Raw genomic sequence first — 26,619 nt, 5'->3', positions numbered from 1 at the left:
GATAAAGGACAGAAATGGTATGGACCTAACAGAAGCGGAAGATATTAAGAAGAGATGGCAAGAATACACAGAAGAAGTGTACAAAAAAGATCTTCATGTCCCAGATAATCATGATGGTGTGATCACTCACCTAGAGCCAGACATCCTGGAATGTGAAGTCAAGTGGGCCTTAGAAAGCATCACTACGAAGAAAGCTAGTGGAGGTGATGGAATTCCAGTGGAGCTATTTCAAATCCTGAAAGATGATGCTCTGAAAGTGCTGCACTCAATATGCCAGCAAATTTGGAAAACTCAGCAGTGGCCACAGGACTGGAAAAGGTCAGTTTTCATTCCAATCCCAAAGAAAGGCAATGCCAAAGAATGCTCAAACTACCGCACAATTGCACTCATCTCACATGCTAGTAAAGTAATGCTCAAAATTCATCAAGCCAGGCTTCAGCAATATGTGAACTGTGAACTTCCTGATTTTCAAGCTGGTTTTAGAAAAGGCAGAGGAACCAGAGATCAAATTGCCAACATCCACTGGATCATTGAAAAAGCAACAGACTTCCAGAAAAACATCTATTTCTGCTTTATTGACCATGCCAAAGCCTTTGACTGTGTGGATCACAATAAACTGTGGAAAATTCTGAAAGAGATGGGAATACCTTGAGAAATTTGTATGCAGATCAGGAAGCAACAGTTAGAACTGGACATGGAACAACAGACTGGTTCCAAATAGGAAAAGGAGTATGTCAAGGCTGTATATTGTCACCCTGCTTATTTAACTTATATGCAGAGTACATCATGAGAAATGCTGGGCTGAAAGAAGCACAACTGGAGTCAAGATTGCCGGGAGAAATATCAATAACCTCAGATATGCAGATGACACCACCCTTATGGCAGAAAGTGAAGAGGAACTAAAGAGCCTCTTGATGAAAGTGAAAGAGGAGAGTGAAAAAGTTGGCTTAAAGGTCAACATTCAGAAAACGAAGATCATGGCATCCGGTCCCATCACTTCATGGGAAATAGATGGGGAAACAGTGGAAACAGTGTCAGACTTTGTTTTGGGGGGCTCCAAAATCACTGCAGATGGTGATTGCAGCCATGAAATTAAAAGACCCTTACTCCTTGGAAGGAAAATTATGATCAACCTAGATAGCATATCAAAAAGCAGAGATATTATTTTGCCAACAAAGGTCCGTCTCGTCAAGGCTATGGTTTTTCCAGTGGTCATGTATGGATGTGAGAGTTGGACTGTGAAGAAAGCTGAGCAGCGAAGAATTGATGCTTTTGAACTGTGGTGTTGGAGAAGACTCTTGAGAGTCCCTTGGACTGCAAGGAGATGCAATCAATCCATCCTAAAGGAGACCAGTCCTGGGTGTTCATTTGAAGGACTGATGCTGAGGCTGAAACTCCAGTACTTTGGCCACCTTATGTGGAGAGTTGACTCATTAGAAAAGACCCTGATGCTGGGAGGGATTCGGGGCAGGAGGAGAAGGGGATGACAAAGGATGAGATGGCTGGATGGCATCACCGACTGGATGGACATGAGTTTGAGTGATCTCCGGGAGTTGGTGCTGGACAGGGAGGCCTGGCATGCTGCGATTCATGGGGTCGCAAATAGTCGGACACGAATGAGCGACTGAACTGAACTGAACTGGTAATTAACGCAGGAAGGAAGAGACTTGAATTTGTGAATGTAAGGATAAGGAAGAAAGAAGACCTCTGCCTGGGATTATAAGTAGAATCCAGCAGCGTGGCCTCACACAAGGACTAATGAGAATGGCTGTTGGGAAGAAGGTGCTCCCTAGGTTGGGAATTGTTCATTTCTGTCTAAAACATTGTAATTTCTTAAGCTGTTATCAAGCCTTCAATATAGTTTACGGGCCAGCAAACTATAGCCCATGGGCCAGCCATGTTTGTAAAGTTTTTATCTGATCACAGCAATGCTTATTTATTTATATATCTTCTCTGACTGTTTTTACACTACTCCTGGAGAATGAAGTAGTTACAACAGAGATTGGATGGCCCACAATACTTAAAACACTGATTATCTGGTCCCAGCAAGAGTTTGTCCCAACAAAGGGTGTCATGGATTCAAGTTAGTTGTGTGGGAGAGGGAATTGGAAGGGCCTTGTCTACCTGTTGGAATAAAGCAGACCAGACAAGTGGGAAGATGACCCACAGACAGACCTGAGGCAGTAAGAGTGAGGGACACCCTCTGTCTCGGATTTGTATGTAAACCAGGTCTCAGAAATCCTCAACAGGAATTGAGCTTCCTGTCATCGTTTAAGTGAGGCCTTGTACCAATAACAGAAGTGAGTTATATATTTAAGATTTCATGCATGACGGTTTTGGTTTTTGGACTTTCTCTGGGACTAATCTTAACCCCTAAGCAGATCCAGGGATATGACTCCAGCACAACCTCTATGTAATTGAACAAATTATTATTGTTGTTCTGTTGCTAAGTCATATCCAACTTTTTGCAACCCCATGGACTGGGGATGCCAGGCTTCCTTGTCCTTCACTATCTCCCGGGGTTTGCTCAAACTCAACTCCATTGAGTCAGTGATGCTATCTAACCATGGTACCCTTAAATACACAGATACTGCACAGGTCCAGTATGTAAACACACCACAAAGTAAACTGCAAGTTGCTGTTTCTGAGGTGGAGGGATAGTGTAGGGAGGGGAGGAGTGGGATGCACTCTGAATAAGGATATTTCAGGCATAATACCAGATTATACAAAGCTGTGTAGGTTTTTCAGTAAGCATTTCTTACATTGGTTTTCAATCTTAGAATTCAAATTTCCCTAAAGAAATGAATGAACTGTAAACCAGCTATTGTAGATTGAATTGCTCTTTCAGAAAATGAAATTATTCATAGAGAGAGAAGAGAGGTATGTTTAGATCTCAAGCCATTTCCCACTCCAGGTAGTTGTGGGGACTCCCCAGCCAACGGAGCTCAGATTTTGGTGTCATCAGTTAACCAGGCACTGAAGGCCAGACTGAACTTCTGTGTCAGGGAGCAGAGTGCAATCCTAAACTCTGTTAGGCCTGATTTTTGAATTGCCCAGGAAAACCTTCCATTTATGTGTAACGCTCCAGCCAGTACAGTCTCCTGCCTGATGCCAAGAATGCCACTATTCATTAACAAAACTTCATTCTCCAGTCCCCCGACCCCAGAGGCTAGGTTACTGGGAAAACCTGTAATGTGTCAATTAAATTCAACCAACTTCACTGTTTTTAAAAAATGACATAATGTCCAGGAACTGCAATCTTTAGTTGACCAAGTATTTTGAAATCCCAGTTACATCCAAATTTGAAAGAAAAGGCAATCTTTGGATTTAGCAACTACTGTTTTTAGAGCATTTGAGGCCCTAAGCCTTCAGTATCTACATAATCTCAGTGGTGGTGTCTTTAACTTTCCATTCGTTCGTTCTTTCATTCATTTATATACTCATTCCAGAGATGCTGAATACTCAGTATGTCACACACACCATTTCAGAATGTGTGTTCAGTTGCTCAGTGGTTCCGACTCCTGTCAGGTGACTCCATGGACTGTAGCCCACCAAGCTTCTCTGTTCATGGGACTTCCCGGGTAAGAATGCTGGAGTATGTTGCCGTTTACTACTCCTGGGTATCTTCTTCACCCTGCGCTCGAACCTGCATCTTTTGTGCTTCCTGCATTGGCAGGTGGATTCTTTACCACTGTGCCACCTGGGAAGTTCCATTCCAGAATACAAGATTTAAAAAAAAAAAAATCATCCTAAAAGAATGATTTCCTGCTCTTAAGGAAATCTGTGGAAGTCTGTTTCCCATTAAAAAAGTACATACTTACAAACACTCAGATTTTTGTATACAATATTAGGGGATTGGTGAATTACCTTAAGTATCATTCATGAACTCCTTTGCGGTCACATGAGTGAGTCTATATCTTCCATTTTATAACTGTTAAAAATGATTCCCAAGAATCAGAACTGGAAAATTATGGCCTTGAGGCCAGATCTGGTACATTTCTCCTTCTTTATAGCCTGAGGTAAGAATGGCTTTTACATTTTCAAAGAATTATATTTTAAACAGTTATGTAAGAGTCTGTACATTATCTTCAATTTTACCTATTGACTTGCAGAACCTAAATTATTCACTTTCTAGTCCCTATAGAAAAAAATTTGCCAATCCTTGCCCCCGAATGGTTAGAAAATATCTTTCAAATCACTCAGCCAGTTACTATAAGATAGAGGACTAGGATTCATACCACTTGACTTCTCATCCATTGGTCTCTCATTACTCCTATTGATCAATTAAAATATTGACTAACTTATTGATTGAATTAAACCTGATAAAAAGAAAAAAAGAAATTGTATATTTGGAGTATTTAATAAACAATTTCTTAGATAAATAATTGGACATTTTGCAGGAAGTTGAAATCCAGAGAACTTAGTGACCTACCCAAAATCCTTACAAATTAGTTAAAGAAGCAAGACTAAGCTGTCAAACTCAGATTGTGTGTTACTGGTTTTTTTTTTTTTTTTTTTTTACTTTGAATACTTTCTATTCCACATGTTTGAAATGTAATACTTTTTGTAAACGGAAATAATGATATGGAAGGAATTTACTTAAAGCAAAATACTTGAACAGATGCTATTGTTAACTACTAATTAAGTGATTTTTAAGGTTATTTTCAGATTCTCCTGTAATATAGTACTATAAACATGAAATACAAAGAATTATGATAGCTATTATTATAAAATCACATGTGCTATTTTGAATATATTCTTTTAGAAATTTCAAAGCACCTAATTACTACTGATTTCTTCTATCAGTAGCGTTGCCAGAATGGTTTCAAAGTATGTATGACAATATTACCAATGATAGAGTTTAGAGATTTTCATAATAAAAATACTAAAACTTCTTCAAAGATAAACATTTGAATAGTATGTGAAAACAATACCAGATTCCCTAAAGACTTCTTAAATGATGTTTTTAGCCAGAATTCTTTTTTTTTCTGACACATTCTGAGAACATTTTTGTTCATATTTAAGCCCTAATAAAAATTGGGTGTCACACTCAACATCATGTGTACTACACGAGAACAGATCAGTTCTTTCTAAAATGAGGAGTTGTGGTCAGTGTAAATAAACTTGTTTTTTTTACGGTAAGACTGTGTGGAGATTCTGAATTAGAACAGCGTTGGAAAGTCCAGCGTGCTCTCTTTATGCGTAACTTCCATATACATACCCCCCAGCTCAAATCTTTTGCACTTACCTGAATAAGACAGATTTCTCAGGGAAATGTGCAGAGATGGGCCACCTGACAGACTTCCAAATAGAATTCTTTTCTAATAGCAAGGCTGCTTGGGCATTTCCCTGGTCTGCGAGCACTCACACAGCCTAGACAGTTCACCAAACGAAAGGAAGCTAGTGTTTTAAGTTCTTCAGAGAATCACCAGCAACCACAAAACCTCAAGATCATTTCAGACACATTAGTATTGAAAAACCAAGCTCTTAAAGATGAACTCCAAGTTGCAAAATTACAGGAAGACCAACTGCCAAATATTTTTTAAGGTTTTAGGACTACTATGAGAATCCATTTTTAAAAAGTATTCAAACTGAATTTTGTAGAGAATGGGAAGTGGGGGGAAACAGTGATATTATCAAAACTGAAAAGAGAAGATGAACTCTGTGCTGTGGGATTGCTACTCTTATAATGTATTTCAGTGATTAGTTCTGTCATTGTATATAATATTGACTACAATATGACACTAACTTCAGCTCAGTTAATTAGAGTTAAGAAAGAGGATATTAGAATGATAGTCTATTAAAGTGCCAGAGGAGGGAAGTGTGTCTGTTCACAGCCTCATTTTTTAGACCCATAAGAAACCATACATATTGCAAATATTGAAAGTATATAAGTTCCTCAAACTGCTCTCACTTGCCTGTCATTTTACGCCACACTACGTGTGTGTGCATTCTCAGTTGTGTTCAACTCCTTGCGATGTCATGGACTGTAGCCTGCCAGGTTCCTCTCTTCATGGAATTATCCAGGCAAGAATACTGGAGTGGGTTGCTATTTCCTTCTCCAGGGGATCTTCCCAAGCCAGGTATCAAACCTGTAAATTAACATTTTATAAATACTATATCTTGTAAATCATCTAATAATATATAGATATCTGTGAATTTAAAATGCTAATTTATTAAATATCAATATTTTAAACACGACTCTAGTTTTTAAACTCTAATTTGACATTTCTTTAAAAAAATTATGGGAGCATCAAACTTGTACCATCCCTGAGTTCTCTCTACTTTAAAGGCCCTAGGTAGAATTATGAGTTTGGTTATTTCATATAATTTCTGGTGTCCTTTGCAGTGTTGGAACACTAATATTCTAGGCAAACATTTTTCAGTTCTTATTGTTCACATTTCTCATTTCAAACATAATGTTACAAATACACCTGATTTTGCTTTTTTCAATTGCAAGGGAAATATTTTACATCTGGAAAATCTTCAACTTCAGCAGGTATGCACCATTTGTGTCACAGGAATAAAAATGTTATATGCTTCAAAATAACTCATCCTAGAAGAATTTCAATTTTCAGTAATGGTAGAGAAGACTGTTTTAGATAAACTCACCCTCTGAGAACAACCTAAAAAAATGGATTAGAATATAAGTTTATTGGTTTCAACACTTCAGAAAGCTGGCCAGGCAGTGAGAACCTGAAGAAACCAAATCCCCAGGAGAAGAGAAATACAATGTGAACCTAATTTTCTATTCTTTTTTTTACTCAAAGTGCTCCTGTTTGTAACTGGCTACTCAGAAGCAGAAAAATCAAGCAGGAAGGGGTAGCTAGGAAACTCAGAAGTGAAGGATATTTGGATTAGGGAGCAAAATTAGAGCCTAGAAATTACCAAGGAGGTGGTATCTTTATAGTCACCCTAAGGTTTCAAGTGGAACCCCTGCAGGGCTATATCTCAGGAGAAGGCATTAACTAGAAATATTGTGCCATCACAAGATTGAAGTCCAATTTAAATCAACTAAATTAGTTGTTATTGTTTAGTTGCTAAGTTGTGTCAGACTCTTTTGTGACCCCATGGACTATAGTCCATCAGACTTCTCTATCCATGGGATTTCCCAGGCAAGAATACTGGAGTAGGTTGCCATTTCCTTCTCCCAAGGTACTAAATCAGTAGGCACAGTAATTAGATAATCTAGTTTAGCACCACTATAACAACCTACATCTACATCCAGATCAACAAGTTTGCTCTCAAATTTTTTATGCACAATGTCCAAATTTCAATAAATACTAATAGGCACGTCAGAAGATAAGATTAAATAACCAAAATCATGAAAATAAATAGAAAACAGAAACAGATGTGCAAGGAGATACAGGATTGAGGGACTTTAAAATAACTGTGATTAATAGAAGAAATTAGGTAAAATGTAGAGGATTTTATATTTTATACTGGAATCTATCTCTTTAAATGGAAAATTTGAAATTAAAAGATAAGACAGCTATAATTAAATACCCAACTGGTAGGGACTAAGAGAAAATTAGACCCAGAAGATGAGAATTAGAATAGTTCAATAGAAAACATCAGGTTGAAGAACAGAGAAGCAGAAAAAAGACACAGGAAAAGGTCTTTTCATGTATACCTGTGGCAGATTCATTTTGATATATGGCAAAACCAATACAATATTGTAAAGCTTAAATTTAGAAAAAAAAAAGAAAGACAAACAGAAATGTTCTAACATGCCCATAATTGGTGTCCTAAGAAAGAGAGGAAAGAATTGGGCAGAAACAATGTTAAAGAGGCAATAAATTTAAATATTAAATAATTTTAAAAAGACATAGACTCCAGAAGCATTATGTACTTCAAGCACGGCAGAAATGAAGAAAATTTACACCTAGTTGTATCTAGAAAAATTGCTAACAACCGAAACCAAAATCAAACAATCTTAAAATCAGTTTGAAGGGAAAAATTATTTTTAAAAGTGCAACAATAAAAGTAAAAATAAACTTCCCTACAATGAAACCCAAAAGAAAGGAAAGAACACCTTCAAAACTATGAAAGAAAACAACTACCAATTTAAAACTCCTTATTCGATGAATACATTAATTATCTTGAAGGCAATATATAACATTTCCAGATAAATCAAAACTGACATAATTTAAAACCTGCAGACATTTATAACCTGCTAAGGGAATGAGCAGGAGTTATTCAGGAAGAGCAAAAGTGTATCCAAGGTGGAAGTCAGTACTGCGTGTCGAAAGGAAGAAGCAAAACAAGGAGTAAATATGGGTAAACCTAAATTTTGAAGATATATGGTAACAATAATTATAATGCTTTGTGAGCTTCAAAATGTAGAGAAAACAAAGTATGTGCTCAGTTGCTCAGTCGTGTCTGACTCTTCACAACCCCATGGACTGTACCCTGCCAGGCTCCTCTGTCCATGGAATTTCCCAGGCAAGAATACTGGAGTGGGTTGCCATCTTCTACCCAGGGGATCTTCCCAACCCAAGATCTTCCAGACCTAGGGATCAAACCCACGTCTCTTGCATGGGCAGGAGAATTCTTTACCACTGAGCCACCTCGGAAGTCTGAGAACCAAAATACGTGACAATATTAGAATAAAACATGAGAAGAAGGTAAATTCAATGAAAGTGTCCTAACACTTCTGCATCTTCTTGGTGGTGGTAAAAGCACTAATTTATTTCAAATTTAAATCTGTCTAGAATACTCATTGTAATCTCTGGGGTAGCCATTAAAATAATAACAATAGAACATATAATTAACAAGATAAAATAGAAGAAAAGAAATGATAAAAAATATTAATCCAAAAAAGTGCTCAAAGCAAAGGAAAAGACGTCTAGAATGGGTTGACAAGTACGAAGTGAAAGGTAAGAGGATAACTTTAAAACCCTTAATATAATATGTAAATTTCAAGTCCTGAAAGATGATGCTCTGAAAGTGCTGCACTCAATATGCCAACAAATTTGGAAAACTCAGCAGTGACCACAGGACTGGAAAAGGTCAGTTTTCATTCCAATCCCAAAGAAAGGCAATGCCAAAGAATGCTCAAACTACTGGACAATTGCACTCATCTCACACGCTAGTAAAGTAATGCTCAAAATTCTCCAAGCCAGGCTTCAGCAATATGTGAACCGGGAACTTCCTGATGTTCAAGCTGGTTTTAGAAAAGGCAGAGGAACCAGAGATCAAATTGCCAACATCTGCTGGATCATGGAAAAAGCAAGAGAGTTTCAGAAAAACATCTATTTCTGCTTTATAGACTATGCCAAAGCCTTCGACTGTGTGGATCACAATAAACTGTGGAAAATTCTGAGAGATGGGAATACCAGATCACCTGATCTGCCTCTTGAGAAATTTGTATGCAGGTCAGGAAGCAACAGTTAGAACTGGACATGGAACAACAGACTGGTTCCAAATAGGAAAAGGAGTACATCAAGGTGGTATATTGTCACCTGCTTATTTAACTTACATGCAGAGTACATCATAAGAAATGCTGGGCTAGAAGAAGCACAAGCTGGAATCAGGATTGCCGGGAGAAATATCAATAACCTCAGATATGCAGATGACACCACCCTTATGGCAGAAAGTGAAAAGGAACTCAAAAGCCTCCTGATGAAGGTGAAAGAGGAGAATGAAAAAGTTGGCTTAAAGATCAACATTCAGAAAACGAAGATCATGGCATCTGGTCCCATCACTTCATGGGAAATAGATGGGGAAAGAATGGAAACAGTGTCAGACTTTATTTGGGGGCTCCAAAATCACTGCAGATGGTGACTGCAGCCATGAAATTAAAAGACCCTTACTCCTTAGAAGGAAAGTTATGACCAACCTAGATAGCATATCAAGAAACAGAGACATTATTTTGCCAACAAAGGTCTGTCTAGTCAAGGCCATGGTTTTTCCAGTGGTCATGTATGGATGTGAGAGTTGGACTGTGAAGAAACCTGAGTGCTGAAGAATTGATGCTTTTGAACTGTAGTGTTGAAGAAGACTCTTGAGAGTCCCTTGGACTGTAAGGAGATTCAACCAGTCCATTCTGAAGGAGATAAGCCCTGGAATTTCTTTGGAAGGAATGATGCTAAAGCTGAAACTCCAGTACTTTGGCCACCTCATGCGAAGAGTTGACTCGTTGGAAAAGACTCTGATGCTGGGAGGGATTGTGGGCAGGAGGAGAAGGGGACGACAGAGGATGAGATGGCTGGATGGCATCACTGACTTGATGGACGTGAGTCTGAGTGAACTCCGGGAGTTGGTGATGGACAGGGAGACCTGGCGTGCTGCATTTCACGGGGTCGCAAAGAATCGGACACGACTGAGCAACTGAACTGAATTGAACTGAACTGAAATAAGTAAGCAGTCAAAAACAAACATTTTTAGATCAGATGAAAAACCACATGCAACTCAATGTTGATTAAGAGAGACACAACTAAAATGCAGCAACACAAAAAAATCTAAAATAAAAGATGAAATATATGTAAAATGAAAAAGTATTTTAAAGAAATTCAGTATAGCTATATATTTATGAGAGAAGTTAGATGATAAGGTAAGACATTATTGGCAATAAACAATAGGAATTTCATTGTAACAATGGCACAGTCTTTCTAAAATATTACAATTCTAAATTTATTGCACTTAATAGTGCGGTTTCAAAATATGTAATGACACAACTAAGGGAAATATGATACAACTAAAAGGAAAACGGACAAACCCATTATCATAGGGAGATTTTAACAGCTATCTCTTAGTAACTGATAGACCAAGAAGACAGAAATTCCATGTGAATATAACAGATTTTTAACAATGCCATCAATAAACTTGACCTAATTTACATACTCTATACCCAGCAAAAGCGAAATTTACATCAAATTAGCTAAGTGATAGGTATAAGACAAATCTCAACAAAGATCTAACAACTAAAATTATGCAGAGTACATTTTCTGACAATAGTACAATTAAGTTAGAACTCAATAAAAAAGAAGGTAATATTAAAATCTTCTCATGTTTGAAAATTACTTGATATAAGTACTTTTAAATAATTCAAAGCTAAAAAATGAATACAATGAAAACCAGAAAATTTTTCTTTGAATGGTAATTAAAAATAAACGTCAAATATTTCAGAACACAACTAACACCATATTTAAATGCTTATAATAGGAGCGAAGCTGAAAATGAATTCTCTAAGCATCCAGCTCCATGAGTTAAAAAAATAAATCTATGGAGAGCAAATGGAAACAAATAATAAAAATAAAAACAAAGTCACTAAAATATAAAACAAACATGCACTAGAGGAAATCAATCTAAAAGTTGATTTTTTTTTAAAAGTTGGTTTTAAAATCTGATAAATTCCTGAAAAACAGGTCAAGAAGAAAGTAAAGAGGGCATAAAACACCAATATTAAGAATGATTTTTTTCAAAGGAGAGATTTAAGTATAGATCCCACAGTTAAGAAAATGAAAACAAGAGACTATCATAACAGTTTCAGGGTAATAATTTCAATAAAATAATTAAAAGGTTTAAAATGTCATAATTTTCCAAAACTGCTGAAATGCCACAAAAAGAAAGATAAAATACAAACAGTTTAATATGTAGTAAAGAAATTGAATCTGTAACTAAAATTCTTTGAAAAAAATTTTCCAAGCCTGGTAGTTTTACTAGTGAATTCCTCCAAACATTTAGAAATGGAATCAATCTTACATATACTATTCCAGAGACAGAAAAAGAGGAAAAACTTCCCAAGTCATCTTTTGAGGTCATCATTACTTTGGTAGCAAATATTGGTAAGAACATTACACTAAAGGGCATAAGGGAAACTACTTTCTTATTTATATAGAACAAAACTCTCAAAATACTATCAAAGCAAATCCAGTGATATATAAAAATGATAATACATTATGGCCAGGGGACAATTATTCCAGGAGAGCAAAATGGTATAACACGTGAAAATCTATGAAGGCAAATTACCAAATAAACAGACTAAAGAATCATAATCATCTTAAATAGAGGCAGAAAAATCATTCAGTAAAATTCAACATCTATCTATGATTTTAAAAAAGAAAACCTACAAACTAAAAATAGAAAGATGTTTACAGCATCTAATAGCAAACATCATGCTTTAATGGGAAATATTGAAAATGTTTCTCTCTCTTTTTCCTTTTTTTTTTTAAATATGTATGCTCAGTTCTTCATCCCCACTGAAATAAATATCAGAATAATTAGCTCCAAATCCATATTTAAAGCTCATTCCCTTGTGGCTCAGCTGGTAAAGAATCTGCCTGCAGTGTGGGAGACCTGCCTTCTATCCCTGGGTTGGGAAGATCCCCTGGAGGAGGGAAAGGCTACCCACTCCAGTATTCTGGCCTGAAGAACTCCACGGACTATACAGTCCATGGGGTCACAAGGAGTCGGACACGACCGAGCGACTTTTACCTCTTCACCAAGAAAAAAGTTGCATGTGGCATTTGTTAGCTCCCAGCTCTTACCTATTACATCAGTATGCAAAGTAAACTCTAGTTGAGCTCTGCTGCAGATTTTCAGAAATCATCTTAATCACATAAAAAAGAATGCTTTCCAATATTGGCATCCCCTATAAAAATGAGGCTGGTGATAAAATGTCAAGTATTTAAAGAGCAGGGGAGGGGTCTATGAAGCAGAGAATTTCAGTGTTTGAAGATATGCACTGATACTAGAAACATCTTCCAAGTAATCATCCAGACTCTACTTGTTCATTGACAGCTCTGACATTTAAAGTTATTCATTACTCACAAGCTGAACTGTCTCACGATACCATCTGCCCACATGTTCACTTCCCATTATACCACAGAGAAAAAGCTTAATCCCTTTTCTATATGACAGTGCTGTGAATACTGATGACATTAGACTAGTCCAGTCTGTCTTCTCAATGCCTGGAGCTGTGTTCTGGTAAAACAATACTCATCTGAGGTGGCTTTGAGTTTCTCCACCCTCCTGGCCACTCTTCCTTCAATGCCCTTCAGTTTATTTAACTTCTTTTTCAGGGTTTATCCAGACGACACCCAGTGCCGGCAGTGTTCTCTATCCTGTGAAACAATGTCTCTTTGTTACGTGGTGCTTTCTTTAAGAGCTGCCTACAAACATATCTTCTAACCATCTTGTGCTTTTAGACCCAAGAAAGATCCTTGCATTGATCTTTACTAAACTTTACTTTGTTCCAGGCTTTTCCACACCTTTTCTCTTGGATCCTAAATCTGACCACTGCATCATCTTTCAAGATGTCCAATAGAACAGAACTGAAGTTCAAGGCCTTCATCAGCCACCTGAAAACTTCCAGTTGGGCACCAGTCCATTCATGTGTGTCCTTCAGTTAGAGCTTTTCTCCAAATATCACACAGCCTGTGCTTCCAGAATGCCTATGTGGCCAGCAGCAAGCTTGCTAAATGCCTGCATGAAAACCACATAAACTTTGTATAATGATTTTTATCTTTATTCTGATATCTTATCCAAAATACTCCTCACTAAACTTAACCTTCCAGCCACATGAATTAGCCTGTGGAGTCTGTACTCACAGTGGAACACAAGAATTTGGAGGTTCATCTGCGTTCAAGTTCCTCCCTTTCACCTAGTAAGCTGAGTGCCCTCAGCAAAAAACATCCAGACTCTCTGAGCCTCATCTTGCTAAATAAGATAATGGGCTAATTGCCTAGACCCCTGCTGTAGAATTTTAATTTGTTTTATAATGTGCATGAACTTTGTCTAAACCACTATTTTCCCTGTAAGGTATTCCATGAATTTCAAACTCTACATAGAGACTGTTCTGAAATGGAGACCATCAAACGTCCCCATTGGTGCAAAGGCTCAAGATTTTCACAGGTTAATGCATTCAGACACTATACTTACACAAAAAAGGTTATCACCTGTGACGAAATGCTGTTATGTGGGAAGATGAGGATGACAACAACCATAGTGAGGATGATGATGATCATGCCCTTGATAATGAAACTGACAGCCCACCCTGAAGTCCACACTGTAATACTTCTGTTGTTGGCATAACAATAACACTCACTTGGCTTCTCATAGCATGAGTTCTATTTTTCTGCATGTCAGGATATTACAAGGCATTTCAGGACAGTTGCTAGGGTGACCAATGAATTTTATGAGGAAATACAAATGTACCTCAAATCTGTACTTCCTCTCAAAAAGAGACTGGATTCAAGGCCTATGTAATTCATAGGAAACAAGCTTCATGGTGCCATTTTTAAAACAGAACTAGTTTTTCTAGAAGCAGAGCATCAGCCCTTGCACTGTAGGAGACCACACTCCTATAAATAGATAAGAAATCTAGGGGTGTTTTGACTTAGGCAGGAAGTCTTAGAACACTGGTGAAGAATTTTAGTTTTCAGTGTGTTTATTCATCAATACATTTCAAACACACACGCACACACACCCCACAGACAGATCTAGTAACTGGATCACCAAAATCCTTTATTCTAGGCTAAACCAGGCCAGCACCTAATCTAAGATTCACATATTCCCACCCTGTTGAAAAAAACAAAAAACAAAAAACACAGTCTTGGGCTTTTTTTCTCTTGATCTTAACCTTAACTTCTTGCCTCACCACCCATGTCTACATATACCTAGCTCCTGTTTGGCTTTGTCTTCTGTTTTTATCCCTTGTAGCTGAAGGTAGATTTGGCTTTTTCAGTTCCAGGAAACCTCCCCACTTGATCAAGCACTAACCTGGAGCTTATCATCAGTGATGGTTTCCTTGGTTACCTAACAATCCTCAGGGGAGAGTTTCAGAGCGTTTCCTTGAGAATGGCCAGCTCTTGCCAGAGAAGTTTAAGAAACAGTTGCAATAGACCTTTCCTTTGCTGTTGCTGCTTAGTTGCTTCAGTTGTGTCCTACTCTGTGCGACCCTATGGACTGCCACCTGCCAGGCTCCTCTGTCCATGGGATTCTCTAGGCAAGAGTACTAGAATGAGTTGCCACGCCCTCCTCCAGGGGATCTTCCTGACCCAGGGATCAAACCCAGGTCTCCTGCATTGCAGCCTGATTCTTGACCACTGAGCCACAGGGAAGTCCTAGACCTTTCCTTTAGCAGCCCCCAAAGTTTCATTCTTCTTTTTTAAAAAAAAAAAAATCTTCCCAAGTTTTCTGTTTACTTACCATATTCGTTTCAGTTCTCCATTTTGGTAGCTGTATCTCCAGAGCACTTTTTTTTCTTGAAGGATAAATTTATTAATTTATTCAACAAATACTTGCGTGGTACCAGGCCACTTAACAGCAGAGTTCCAGAAGCTGCCTATTAGGTTTGATTCTGCCTTTGCGGGGGAACCTGTCATCTGCTTGTGCAGCATCCCACATGGGATAAAAAATAAGGTCAAGATGGTGCCTTAAACCACTCTTACTCAATCTTACACTAGAAGTTGTTTCCAAATCCATGAGGAAACACATGTCTTCATGACCTTGTCTGTTTCAGTGGTTTCTTAGGTCTGACACCGAGGCACAATCAATGAAGCAAACAATAAACGGATTTCCTGAACCCTTTTCTGGATTAAATGACACTATCCATAAACTATTTGGAAAAAAACCCACAAAATAAAAATATTTTACAAAACATTATACATAATATTTTGGTAAATAGGAAGGATTTCTGATTGCTTAGTTCCTTTGGCTTTATTGAATCTTTCTGTAAAGGCATGCCTGTGCTGTGTTAAAAATTGTTTTCATACTTGGGTATTGGTTAAGATTTATTTTATTGTTAATGGCTCTGCTCTGTTGAGGGACCCACAACACAGGGCCAACTCCCCTGGGGAAGCGCACAACCCGTCTCAAACTGTGGTAACTTCCTGCAGGTCTCAGCCACAGTGGGCACTCCCCACACACCCTAACCATGTCTGCCACATCCCTTCCTCTCCCCAGCCCAACTGTGCAAGTGAGCCTTAGTAAGCTGCTACTTTTGCCCCTTCCTGTCTGGGCAGGGAATAGACACCTGAGGGCCACCTACCACCAGAGGCACAGAAGACAGAAATGAAAGACAACACAAACAGAGAGATATACCACGTTCTTGGATTGGAAGAATCAATACTGTGAAAATGACTGTGCTATCCAGAGCAATTTAAAGATTCAATGCAATCCCTAACAAACTACCAGTGGTATTTTTCACAGAAGTAGAACAAAAAATTTCACAATTTGTGTAGAAACACAAAAGACCCCAAAGAGCCAAAGCAATCTTGAGAAAGAAAAACGGAGCTGGAGGAATCAACCTTCCTGACTTTGAACTATTAGCATTCTTATCACTTATAACTGAGAAGCAAGAAAAATATTAAAATATATTTCTTCCTTAAAAATCCAAGTCATATAAAACTATACTTTGTACAAGATATTTGAAACTATAGAAACTGAGGAGTGGAGAAAGTAGGTTGAGGTCAAAAAAATAAAGAGACAAATATGCCCTCCAATGGTACCAAAAGAAACCCAAATGTTAATTTTTAAATGTTTTTGGATTGAAAAGGCATTATGTGTTTACTCCAGAACATTTCTTTTAACTACAGAAAAACACAAAGCGAAAGGAAATTCACTCACATTTCCATGATCATAAATAATAATTATTAAGTTTGGTGTTTTCTCTACAGTTTTTATTACATATGCTATAGACACACTTTTGATCACAGTGTACATGCTTAATTGGTTAAGTGAGGAGAAAGATATATGACTTCCTTTAATTTTATTATTTTTATCAATGAAACTTCTAAATTATTAAACACAATTAAAAGACAATTTATAGAATTGGAGAAAATACTTTCAAAACTTGTGACTGACAATGGGTTAATCTCAAAAAAAAATACAAACAGTTCATGCAGCTCAATGTAAAAAAAAAAAAAAAAAAGATTCTCAGCAACACAAATCACAAGAGAAGTGCAAATCAACCATCTAGCCATCAGAAACCTCTTTTGCTTTCCAGAAGATGGTGCTGTAACGCAAGGTTTTGGTTTCTCTGAACTGGACTGAGCCTTCACACTACACACTTTCACTTTCCACCTCCTCCAAACTCCTGCTCCATGGATTGCTGATTTCTCCTGTCAGGCGGGCTGCACCTCCACAGCTTCTCATCTCCCATGAGTGCCTGGGTCTGCACCCTCCAGGTTGCCTTGCTCCTTGTGGTGGCAAGTAGGGATCAGTAGACTGTGACTCCCCGGGATCTCTCCCTCTGAAGTTCAGGCCACTCACTTACCACAGGTGGGTTGGTCTCTCAGGTGTCTTGGTGTTACTGTGCATAAGCACTTCTGTTGGGTCATGGATGTATGGTTAATTGTGAACCAAAAGAAGAGAAAAAGGGAAGGGCTCTTGCCACCACTATGTTGACGTCACTCTCATCAAAAACTGCTTTGAAGAGGAGTGACCCTAGGATAACTATAGAAAATCACATTTCTTTTCTAGTCATTAACTATTTCACCTTTTGAAAACGTAAATCTAAATGATATACCTTTGGTCCTGGTCAGCCTTTAAATCCTGATGTGATGATGCCGAAAGGATGGTTGGGCACCAGCTCCAGCGAGACTTGTGAAAAAGGATGTTCATCAAGGACACAGATCTTCAGTGGTACAGGCTGGTCTCCAACCAGCTAATGCTGCATCACAACTGTGTAGATATACAGAGAATTAAACCTCCTACGGCTGTGGTGCCAACAGACTGAGATACCTGTGAGCACACCCCAGGGCCAGTGTCACAATAGTGACCCCAGTAGGTTTAGGTTGTCCACTGCACAGACTCACAACAAAGGCGAATTTACTTTGAGTTGAGTTTTATCTATACTGATGCACTCATTATCTTTCGTGGCCTTTGTTACTCACCACTCTGTGTCCTATTTTGAATGAGCATCTTCACGAAGCATGTATCATGGTTTGGGATGCTTTAGTCTGGGGTCAACCAGCTTTTTCTGAAGATGGCCAAATAGTACATATTTTAGACTATGCAGGGCATATAAGCTCTGCTGCTGCTGCTGCTAAGTCGCTTCAGTCGTGTCCTACTCTGTGCGACCCCATAGACGGCAGCCCACCAGGCTCCTCCATCCATGGATTTTCCAGGCAAGAGTACTGGAGTGGGGTGCCATTGCCTTCTCCGATAAGCTCTGCTAAAACTACCCAAATATGCACTTACAAGTGAAAAGCAGTCACGGAAAATGCACATGACTGTGGTCCAATAAAACTGAGTTTATAGAAACAGGCAGCATACCAGGTTTGGTCTGTGGGCCATAGGTAGTGGCCTTCTGCTATTAACAGAAACAACTGTAGTTATATGATGTTTCTTTTTTATGTAACTTTTTAAAAAATATTTTTAATCTTAATTTTCTTTTATGGCCACATGCAGCATGAAGAATCTTAGTTCCCTGACCAGGAATTGAACCTGTGTCCCCTGTATTGGAAGCATGGAGTCTTAACCACTGGACCTACAGAAAGTCTTGAAATAATTGTAGTTAATGCAGGGTTCTAAGGCAAACGAACGTTGAAGTAGTTTTGGAGACTATAATATAAAATCTGGTACCTCAGATATTTCACTAAAGCACTGCCTTTCTGACTTCTTGCCAGGGAAATTGTGGGAGAGTAGGTGTAGATCTTCTGAGTTTATTTGGTTCATTTTTTTTCTTCCTCTACATTATCTTTGAGCATATAAAATAGGTAGAACCTCTAGTTTAATAATTTTACTAGAATAAACGTATCATCTAAATATTGGTCCTAACACTTTTCAAGTTTTTCCTTCAACTTAAAGGAAGTTTAAAGCCAGTGTTTTCTCTTGGCAAAACTCTATTAACAACACAAGAGAAGACTCTACACATGGACATCACCAGATGGCAACACTGAAATCAGATTGATTATATTCTTTGCAGCCAAAGAAGGAGAAGCTCTATACAGTCAGCAACAACAAGACTGGGGGCTGACTGTGGCTGAGATCATGAACTCCTTATTGCCAAATTGAGAATTAAATTGAAGAAAGTGGGAAAAACCACTAGACCATTCAGGTATGACTTAAATCATCCCTTATGACTATAAAGTAGAAGTGAGAAATAGATTTAAGGGACAAGATTTGATAGACTGCCTGATGAACTATGGACAGAGGTTCATGCATTGTACAGGAGACAGGGATCAAGACCATCCCCATGGAAAAGAAATGCAAAAAAGCAAAATGGCTCTCTGGGGAGGCCTTACAAATAGCTGTGAAAAGAAGAGAAGTGAAGAACAGAGGAAAAAGGAAAGATATATCCATTTGAATGCAGAGTTCCAAAGAATAGCAAGGACAGAAAAAAAAGGCTTCCTCAGTGATCAGTGCAAAGAAATAGAGGAAAACAACAGAATGGGAAAGACTAGAGAGCTCTTCAGGAAAATTAGAGATACCAAGGGAACATTTCATGCAAAGATGGGCTCAATAAAGGACAGAAATGGTACGGACCTAACAGAAGCAGAAGATATTAAAAAGAGGTGGCAAGAATACACAGAACTATACCAAAAAAATCGTCATGACCCAGATAATCATGATGGTGTGATCACTCACCTAGAGACAGACATCCTGGAATGTGAAGTCAAGTGGGCCTTAGAAAGCATCACTATGAAAAAAGCTAGTGGAGGTGACAGAATTCCAGTTGAATTATTTCAAATCCTAAAAGATGATGCTGTGAAAGTGTTGCACTCATATGCCAGCAAATTTGGAAAACTCAGCAGTGACCACAGGACTGGAAAAGGTTAGTTTTCATTTCGATCTCAAAGAGAGGCAATGTCAAAGAATGCTCAAACTACCACACAATTGCACTCCTCTCACACACTAGTAAAGTAACGCTCAAAATTCTCCAAGCCAGGCTTCAGCAATACGTGAACCATGAACTTCCAGATGTTCAAGCTGGTTTTAGAAAAGGCAGAGGAACCAGAGATCAAATCGCCATCATCCACTGGATCATGGAAAAAGCAAGAGAAATCCAGAAAAACATCTATTGCTGCTTTATTGACTATGCCAAAGCCTTTGACTGTGTGGATCACAATCAACTGTGGGAAATTCTTCAAAAGATGGGAATACGAGACCACCTGACCTGCCTCCTGAGAAATGTGTATGCAGGTCAGGAAGCAACAGTTAGAATTGGACATGGAACAACAGACTGGTTCCAAATAGGAAAAGGAGTACGTCAAGGCTGTATATTGTCACCCTGCTTATTTAACTTATATGCAGAGTACATCATGAGAAACACTGGGCTGGATGAAGCACAAGCTGGAATCAAGATTGCTGGGAGAAATATCAGTAACCTCAGATATGCAGATGACACCATCCTTATGGCAAAAAGTGAAGAACTAAAAAGCCTCTTGATGAAAGTGAAAGTGGAGAGTGAAAAAGTTGTCTTAAAACTCAACATTCAGAAAACAAAGATTATGGCATCTGGTCCCATCACTTCATGGGAAATAGATGGGGAAACAGTGACAGACTTTATATTTTTGGGCTCTAAAATCACTGCAGATGGTGACTGCAGCCATGAAATTAAAACACGCTTGCTCCTTGGTAGAAAAGCTATGATAAACCTAGACAGAATATTAAAAAGCAGAGACATTACTTTGCCAACAGAGGTCTGTCTAGTCAAGGCTATGGTTTTTCCAGTGGTCATGTATGGATGTGAGAGTTGGACTATAAAGAAAGCTGAGCGCAGAAGAATTGATACTCTTGAACTGTGATGTTGGAGAAGACTCTTGAGAGTCCCATGGACTGCAAGGAGATCCAACCAGTCCATCCTAAAGGAAATCAGTCCTGAATATTCATTGGAAGGACTGATGTTGAGGCTGAAATTCCAATACTTTGGCCACCTGATGTGAAGAGCTGACTCATTTGAAAAGACCTTGATGCTGGCGAAGATTGAAGGCTGGAGGAGAAGGCGACAACAGAGGATAAGATGGTTGGATGGTATCACCAATTCAATGGACATGAGTCTGAGTAAACTCCAGGAGTTGGTGATGGACAGGGAAGCCTGGCGTGCTGCAGTTCATTCGGTTGCAAAGAGCTGGACACGATTGAGCACTGAACTGTACTGAAAGGCTCCCATCTGTTCGGTTGGTACAGAGTGGGCTTCATCACTGTTCTCTAGCCTCTCATGATGCATAAAATCTCCCAGGCCTCTCAGGAGATAAATTAGTCTGATTGATGGCAAATTGTACCCAGTTACAATCTTGAAAGACACTTTGTTCTGAAATAAATTTTAAGTTGTTAACTCATCCATTTTAAATTTTTGGGTCTTGCTAAATCAATCAACAATACCTACCTTAATTGAGTCATCACAAGCAAAATTATCTCATTATATATAGGCTTTTAGAAACTCACACATTTAGAGGTTTTGAAGTTTATTCCCTGATCAATTTCCCATTCCTTTTCTTAAAATGTTCCAAAATAAAACTTGACCCCATCTTGGCTGTTCATGCTTCCTCCCCACCTGCCAAATAGTAAATGTCTTTTAAAATTATCTATCATAGTTTAGGAGAAGGAAATGGCAACCCACTCCAGTATTCTTGGCCTGGAAAATCCCATGGACAGAGGAGCCTGGTGGGCTACAGTTCATGGGGTCGCAAAGAGTACTGAGTGACTGAGCACTGCATATGATAATTTAAGAGAGCTTTGTCATTAAAAGCTCTTAAATTAAAATTTAAAAAAATTAAAAATTTTTTAAAATTTAAAAAATTTAAAATTAAAAAACAAACAAAGAAACAAAAAACCCCACTTTTATTCACATAAGCAGTCTAAGGGGAAAGCATGTGTTAATCCCATCAGAGAAGGTACTTTCAGATAAATTCTATCTTGGGTCATAAGTTTAGATAAGTCTCTAACTTGGCTGGTTTTCGCAGGTGGCTCATTGGGAACACACTCAGAGCCAGCTCCATTTTAACAATCTCACAGCGTGCTCCCATAGCATTTACAGAAGCGTCAGGCTGGGGTGTGAAACTGTGGCAAACTCCTGTGTGAAGTTTTTTTGTTTTGTTTTGTTTTGTTTTACCATATAAATAGTTAAGAGTTGCTGTCATAAAATTAACAGTTTCTCTAATAAAACAACATCTGCATTTTATATCCACTGTGGGTTATGGGCCCCAGCAGAGCAGAGAGTTGGAGATTGCCTTTTTCTCCTCAGTAGGTACCAGACACTGGAAAGCTGAGATCCAGTTTCTTATTCAGCCATCCACCAGAAGACATTTAGAAATAATTCTCCCTACAAGGCCTTTTGAATAAACTGCCTGGCTGACCCTAGAAAAGAATTGTGAGCCATGGATGGTGGTGGCTGATTCACATTCACATTCACATTTACATTCACGTTGGGAAACACCTTCAGGCTCTCATTCTCTTGGTTAGCCATAAAGCCTTAACACAGAGAAGGAAATAGTATGAAAAAAATGACTTCTATGGAATATAAAGCCTATCCAATTAATACTAAAACCTACCTGGACTCCTTCTTGGCTTTTGGCTTCTGAAACACAGATAAAACACCAGCTTTGCTGATAGTGGTCATGAGTCAGAGAATTCTCTTTTTGTGTAGCATCAGAACCAACCCCTGCAACCTGTTTCACACTATTAGTCTTCTTGAAATGTTGAAAATTTAGAACCGTATGCTCCTACTTTGAGTTGAGGGTTTAGACTTAAAACCCTGTTGGTCACTGGTCTATTTTCATTCCCCCAAAGAGTTCTCATTCCTTTGTTGTGACTAGAAGCCCTGATCATGGACTCATGGTGTTTGTCGAGAGAAGGGACAGGGGAAGAGGTTGGGTAGAGTGGGCAGGAGGCCAAGTGAGCAGAGTAGGACTCTCTTATCCTCCTGTCAACCAAATGCTTGTCTGGGAATCTCTGAGTCAAGACTTTCTTGGTAGAAAATCCTGCCTTGGCTTTCATCTAGGGGTAAAGCCTGGTGTCGATTGCTCCTTTTCCATTTTTAATTCCCAGCTATCACCCAAGGGTAGAGCCTTATCTCCACCTCTGCCCTGCCTCTTGGTCCAACCTGGTCTCCCCAGGGAACTCACTGGTGGGCAGTGTAAGTAGAGAAGCAGAAGCCCCAACTAGCCCAGCTATTTTGAAGACCTTCAATGAATTAGGCCAATGGTTGCTTTGGTTGCATTTGTTGACCGTGACTTTAAAACTTATCTGGATTTCTTTGGAGAGGAAATAATCTCATCTATTTTGCTCAATCTGTATTTTGGGTTGTATTCCTTTAGCTCTGATTCATAACTGCAATACTGCAAGACTTCTGCTCTACTTATAGCAGATTTTCATGTTTTTCTGTGCTGTTGGAAATTTTTCTTTTGAAGTACATGTTTCAGATCTGTCAATGAAATTTTGGACAGAAGAAAAAAGAGATTCAAGTGCTACATCCTTCAACTTACAGCAGTAGTTTGAAGAGGTTTTTTAACCTTGTTAACAAAAGGCAAATCTTGATAAAGATGTAAGGTTCTGCTTTATCACTTACTCTCTATCTTGTTCTGTCTTTGTGTGTGTGTTTGTGTGTGTATGTGTATACATGGACTTCCTAGGTAGCAATAGTGGTAAAGAACCTGCCTGCCAATGCAGGACATGTAGGAGACACAGGTTCGATCCCTGAGTGGGGAAGATCCCCTGGAGGAGGACATGGCAACCATTCCAGTATTCTTGTCTGGAGAACCCCATGGACAGAGGAGCTTGCTGGGCTACAGTCCCTAGAGTTGCAAAGAGTTGGACACAACTGAAGCAATTTAGCATGCATGCTCACATGTGTATAGATATATTTTTTTCCAAGCCTTAATATGATCTTTTATTATGATCAATTTTATAGATGAAAGATTCAACTGAGGCTTAAGAACAATGAACTTGATCTAATTCCCAACAATAGATATCTTTGTACTACACCTGACCTAGTACATCTTTTTATCTATTTTTTCTGTTTTTAGGTGTTTTGCCCCATCTAGACTTTGAACCGTATAATTTCAGGATAATGGTTTATTTATCTCTGTCACTAGTACCTAGCGAAAGTGTCAGGCATTCAGTCATATCCAACTCTTTGCATCCCCACGGACTGTAGTCCACCAGGCTCCTCTGTTCGTGGGAAGTTCTTCAGATAAGAATACTGGAGTGGATTGCTGTTCCCTTCTCCAGGGCATGTTCCTAACCCAGGGATGGGTCCCAGGTCTCCTGCATTGCTGGCAGATTCTTTACTGTCTGAGCCACCAGGGAAGCCCAGTACCTAGAAGTGGCTGAAACATAGCATAGGTACTCGGTGCATGTTTGCTGAAATCAATTGAAATAAAAGAATCAGGACTCTAATCCAGGTGTGTCTGACTTCAGAGTATACAGTTTTCACCATGGTCTACCATCAGAGCTGACAACTGCTCTAATTTTTTAGAGTTAAGACACTGCTCTCTCCCACTGCAATGTAAGGAAACTTCATATTCTTGCAATCCCTTGGCTCTAGCATGAAGCATTTTCCCAGGTGATCACTTGCATATTCTGTAATCCGTTCTGGACAGGAGTGTCCAGACAAGAGTTTTGGAGACTAGAACCCCAGAAGGGACAAGCAATGTGCCTCCATTTTGTATTTTCTAGTTTCTTCCCATGGTCCACAAACTTAAGATAACATACAAGTTGGGAAATTAACCAGAAACAAAATTAAAATGTAATGTCAGGAGCAGCAACTTTGGAGACAAACAGGAGCAACCAATTTAAGCTGAGGCTGCACCATGCTGGAATTCAACAGGGTCTGATGATAATTAGAAAATGGCATGTAAATAGTATCAGTTCACAGAGATCCATTCATGCCAGCAGTTTTGCTTTGGTTTAAGAAGAGAAAGGATGCTATCAGGCAGGTTTACATGAATACATAAGGGTTTAAAAAGGAATGATGGAAACAGCTTCAAACATCTTCCCGAGACTGAGTCCATGGGCCCAGTTCTAAATTTGTAGAGGCTAAAACATCTCTTTTTACAAGAAACACTTGCAGACTGGGGCATGGGTAGGGTTGCTTGGCTTCTCAGACCATAGATAAAATGCAGCACAGAGTGAGTACCGTGAGCATGATCCTCATTTCTGCTCAGAACCCACTAACTATCGTGATTCTAGACCTGTGAACTAGTGCATTGATGATGGGGACCACAGAGTAGTGACTGAACACCCATGGAGACCAGAAGGTCCACCAGGAAGTGGTGTAAGCCCACTGGATACGTGTGCAGAAAAATGGCAGTACCTGAAATGCACTTCTAATTATTGTGAGACAAATGAGAGACTTTGTGGGGGTCCCTCAGAACTTTTGTGTGGAGACTGCAGGAAGCTGTCTTCACCCAGGACCAGGGTCATACTCCAAGAAACAAGGTAATAAGCCAAAATAATTTGACAGTTAATAGTAACATGGCATCACTTTTAACCACAGCTCTTGGATCTATGAAGATTTTGGTTTTATTTCTTTTTAAAAAAATTTTTACCATGTCCTTAATTCCTAATATCATGTATGTTTAAGCATACAATCACTTTAGCTTATTTGATAAAATAGGCTCTGAAACTTAACCACCTGGTCTGGACTCCCAATTTTTCCATTTGCTAGTTGTATTACTTTCCTGTATTTCCTCCTTATTCTTCCTGTGTTCAGTATGCTGCTGCTGCTAAGTCGCTTCAGTCGTGTCCGACTCTGTGCGACCCCATGGACTGCAGCCCACCAGGCTCCTCTGTCCAGGATACACATCTGCAAAATAGTACCTCCTTCAAAGTGCCATTGCATTAAATCACATCAGGGATTCAAACATAGCACAGGACTCAGTCTTCTATAAGCAAGAGTTTCTGTTCACACTAGTTCATGTTTTGTTATTGTCATTAGTAATATCATCATTATTATTGAATTCATCTTCATTTAGGGCATTAGTCCTACTCATCCCATTATAGTTTTCATTTTCTCAACATGTTTTTTTTTTTAATCAGTGACTTCAGAGATTTTCTGAATAGTCATCAGTACGCAAAGACTTGATTTTCACTGCAAATTTCCCCTTTTACTTTCATTAGATAGTGGTGTTTATTGATGTATGTATTCCTTCATTATTCACTAAATTGCTTATCCAACCATTATTTCATATGCCTGCTGAGTGTTAGGTGGAATTCTTGGAACTACGTGTATGGTACAGAAACTGTGTATATAGCAGTAAGCTGCCCTCAGGGAGCTTATATTATCATGGAGGAGATAGACAATAAGATAAACAAATATGTAATCTAATGTCAAGTCTATGTAAGGACTATGAAGAAAAATATAGTAGGGCAAATGAAGAGAGAGTGACAGGTAATGTAAATTTAAATAGAGATATCTGTCAAGGCATCTCTTTACTTGTCACAGAGCAAGGGGATATTCAAGCTCAAGGGCATTGATAAAAGCAAAAGAGTTCTTGGAGGTGAGCAATTAAGAGAAGTCTCCTGATAGCAACAAGAAAAATCATAGAACAACTAGAAGTATAGCAGAGAGAACCTGAGAACAAGCTAGCTAAGAAGAGCTCTCCTGAGGCCTCAAAGTTATGTCTGCAAAGGGGCCCATTTCTAATTGAATCAGACTATGGAGCAGTTTATGACCCAGAGTGTTGTCAAAAACAATAGAAAAACCAGCTGGCAAACAGTTGAGGCTAA

General features: G+C 38.7%; 1 protein-coding gene and 1 long non-coding RNA gene across 2 annotated transcripts in view; one reads left to right on the top strand and one right to left on the bottom strand.

Annotated features, from left to right (window-relative positions):
• GPR141 (G protein-coupled receptor 141) overlaps window positions 1–5,502 on the bottom strand; it is a 69,204-nt gene extending 63,702 nt beyond the window's left edge. Inside the window, exon 1 of the mRNA XM_010831170.1 lies at window positions 5,249–5,502. The gene's annotated coding sequence lies outside the window, so the exon portion shown is untranslated. The remainder of the gene's footprint in view (window positions 1–5,248) is intronic.
• Window positions 1–13,513, top strand: part of LOC104981907 — a 45,696-nt gene extending 32,183 nt beyond the window's left edge. The window contains exon 3 of the long non-coding RNA XR_824430.1: window positions 13,203–13,513. This is a non-coding gene — a long non-coding RNA (uncharacterized LOC104981907). The remainder of the gene's footprint in view (window positions 1–13,202) is intronic.
• The last annotated feature ends 13,106 nt before the right edge of the window (window positions 13,514–26,619 follow it).

This window comes from Bison bison, unplaced genomic scaffold, assembly GCF_000754665.1.
Source record: "Bison bison bison isolate TAMUID 2011002044 unplaced genomic scaffold, Bison_UMD1.0 scf7180017864525, whole genome shotgun sequence".
NCBI lineage: Eukaryota > Metazoa > Chordata > Mammalia > Artiodactyla > Bovidae > Bison > Bison bison.
Note: the sequence above shows the minus strand (reverse complement) of the source record. Positions and strands in the feature narration are given on the sequence as shown.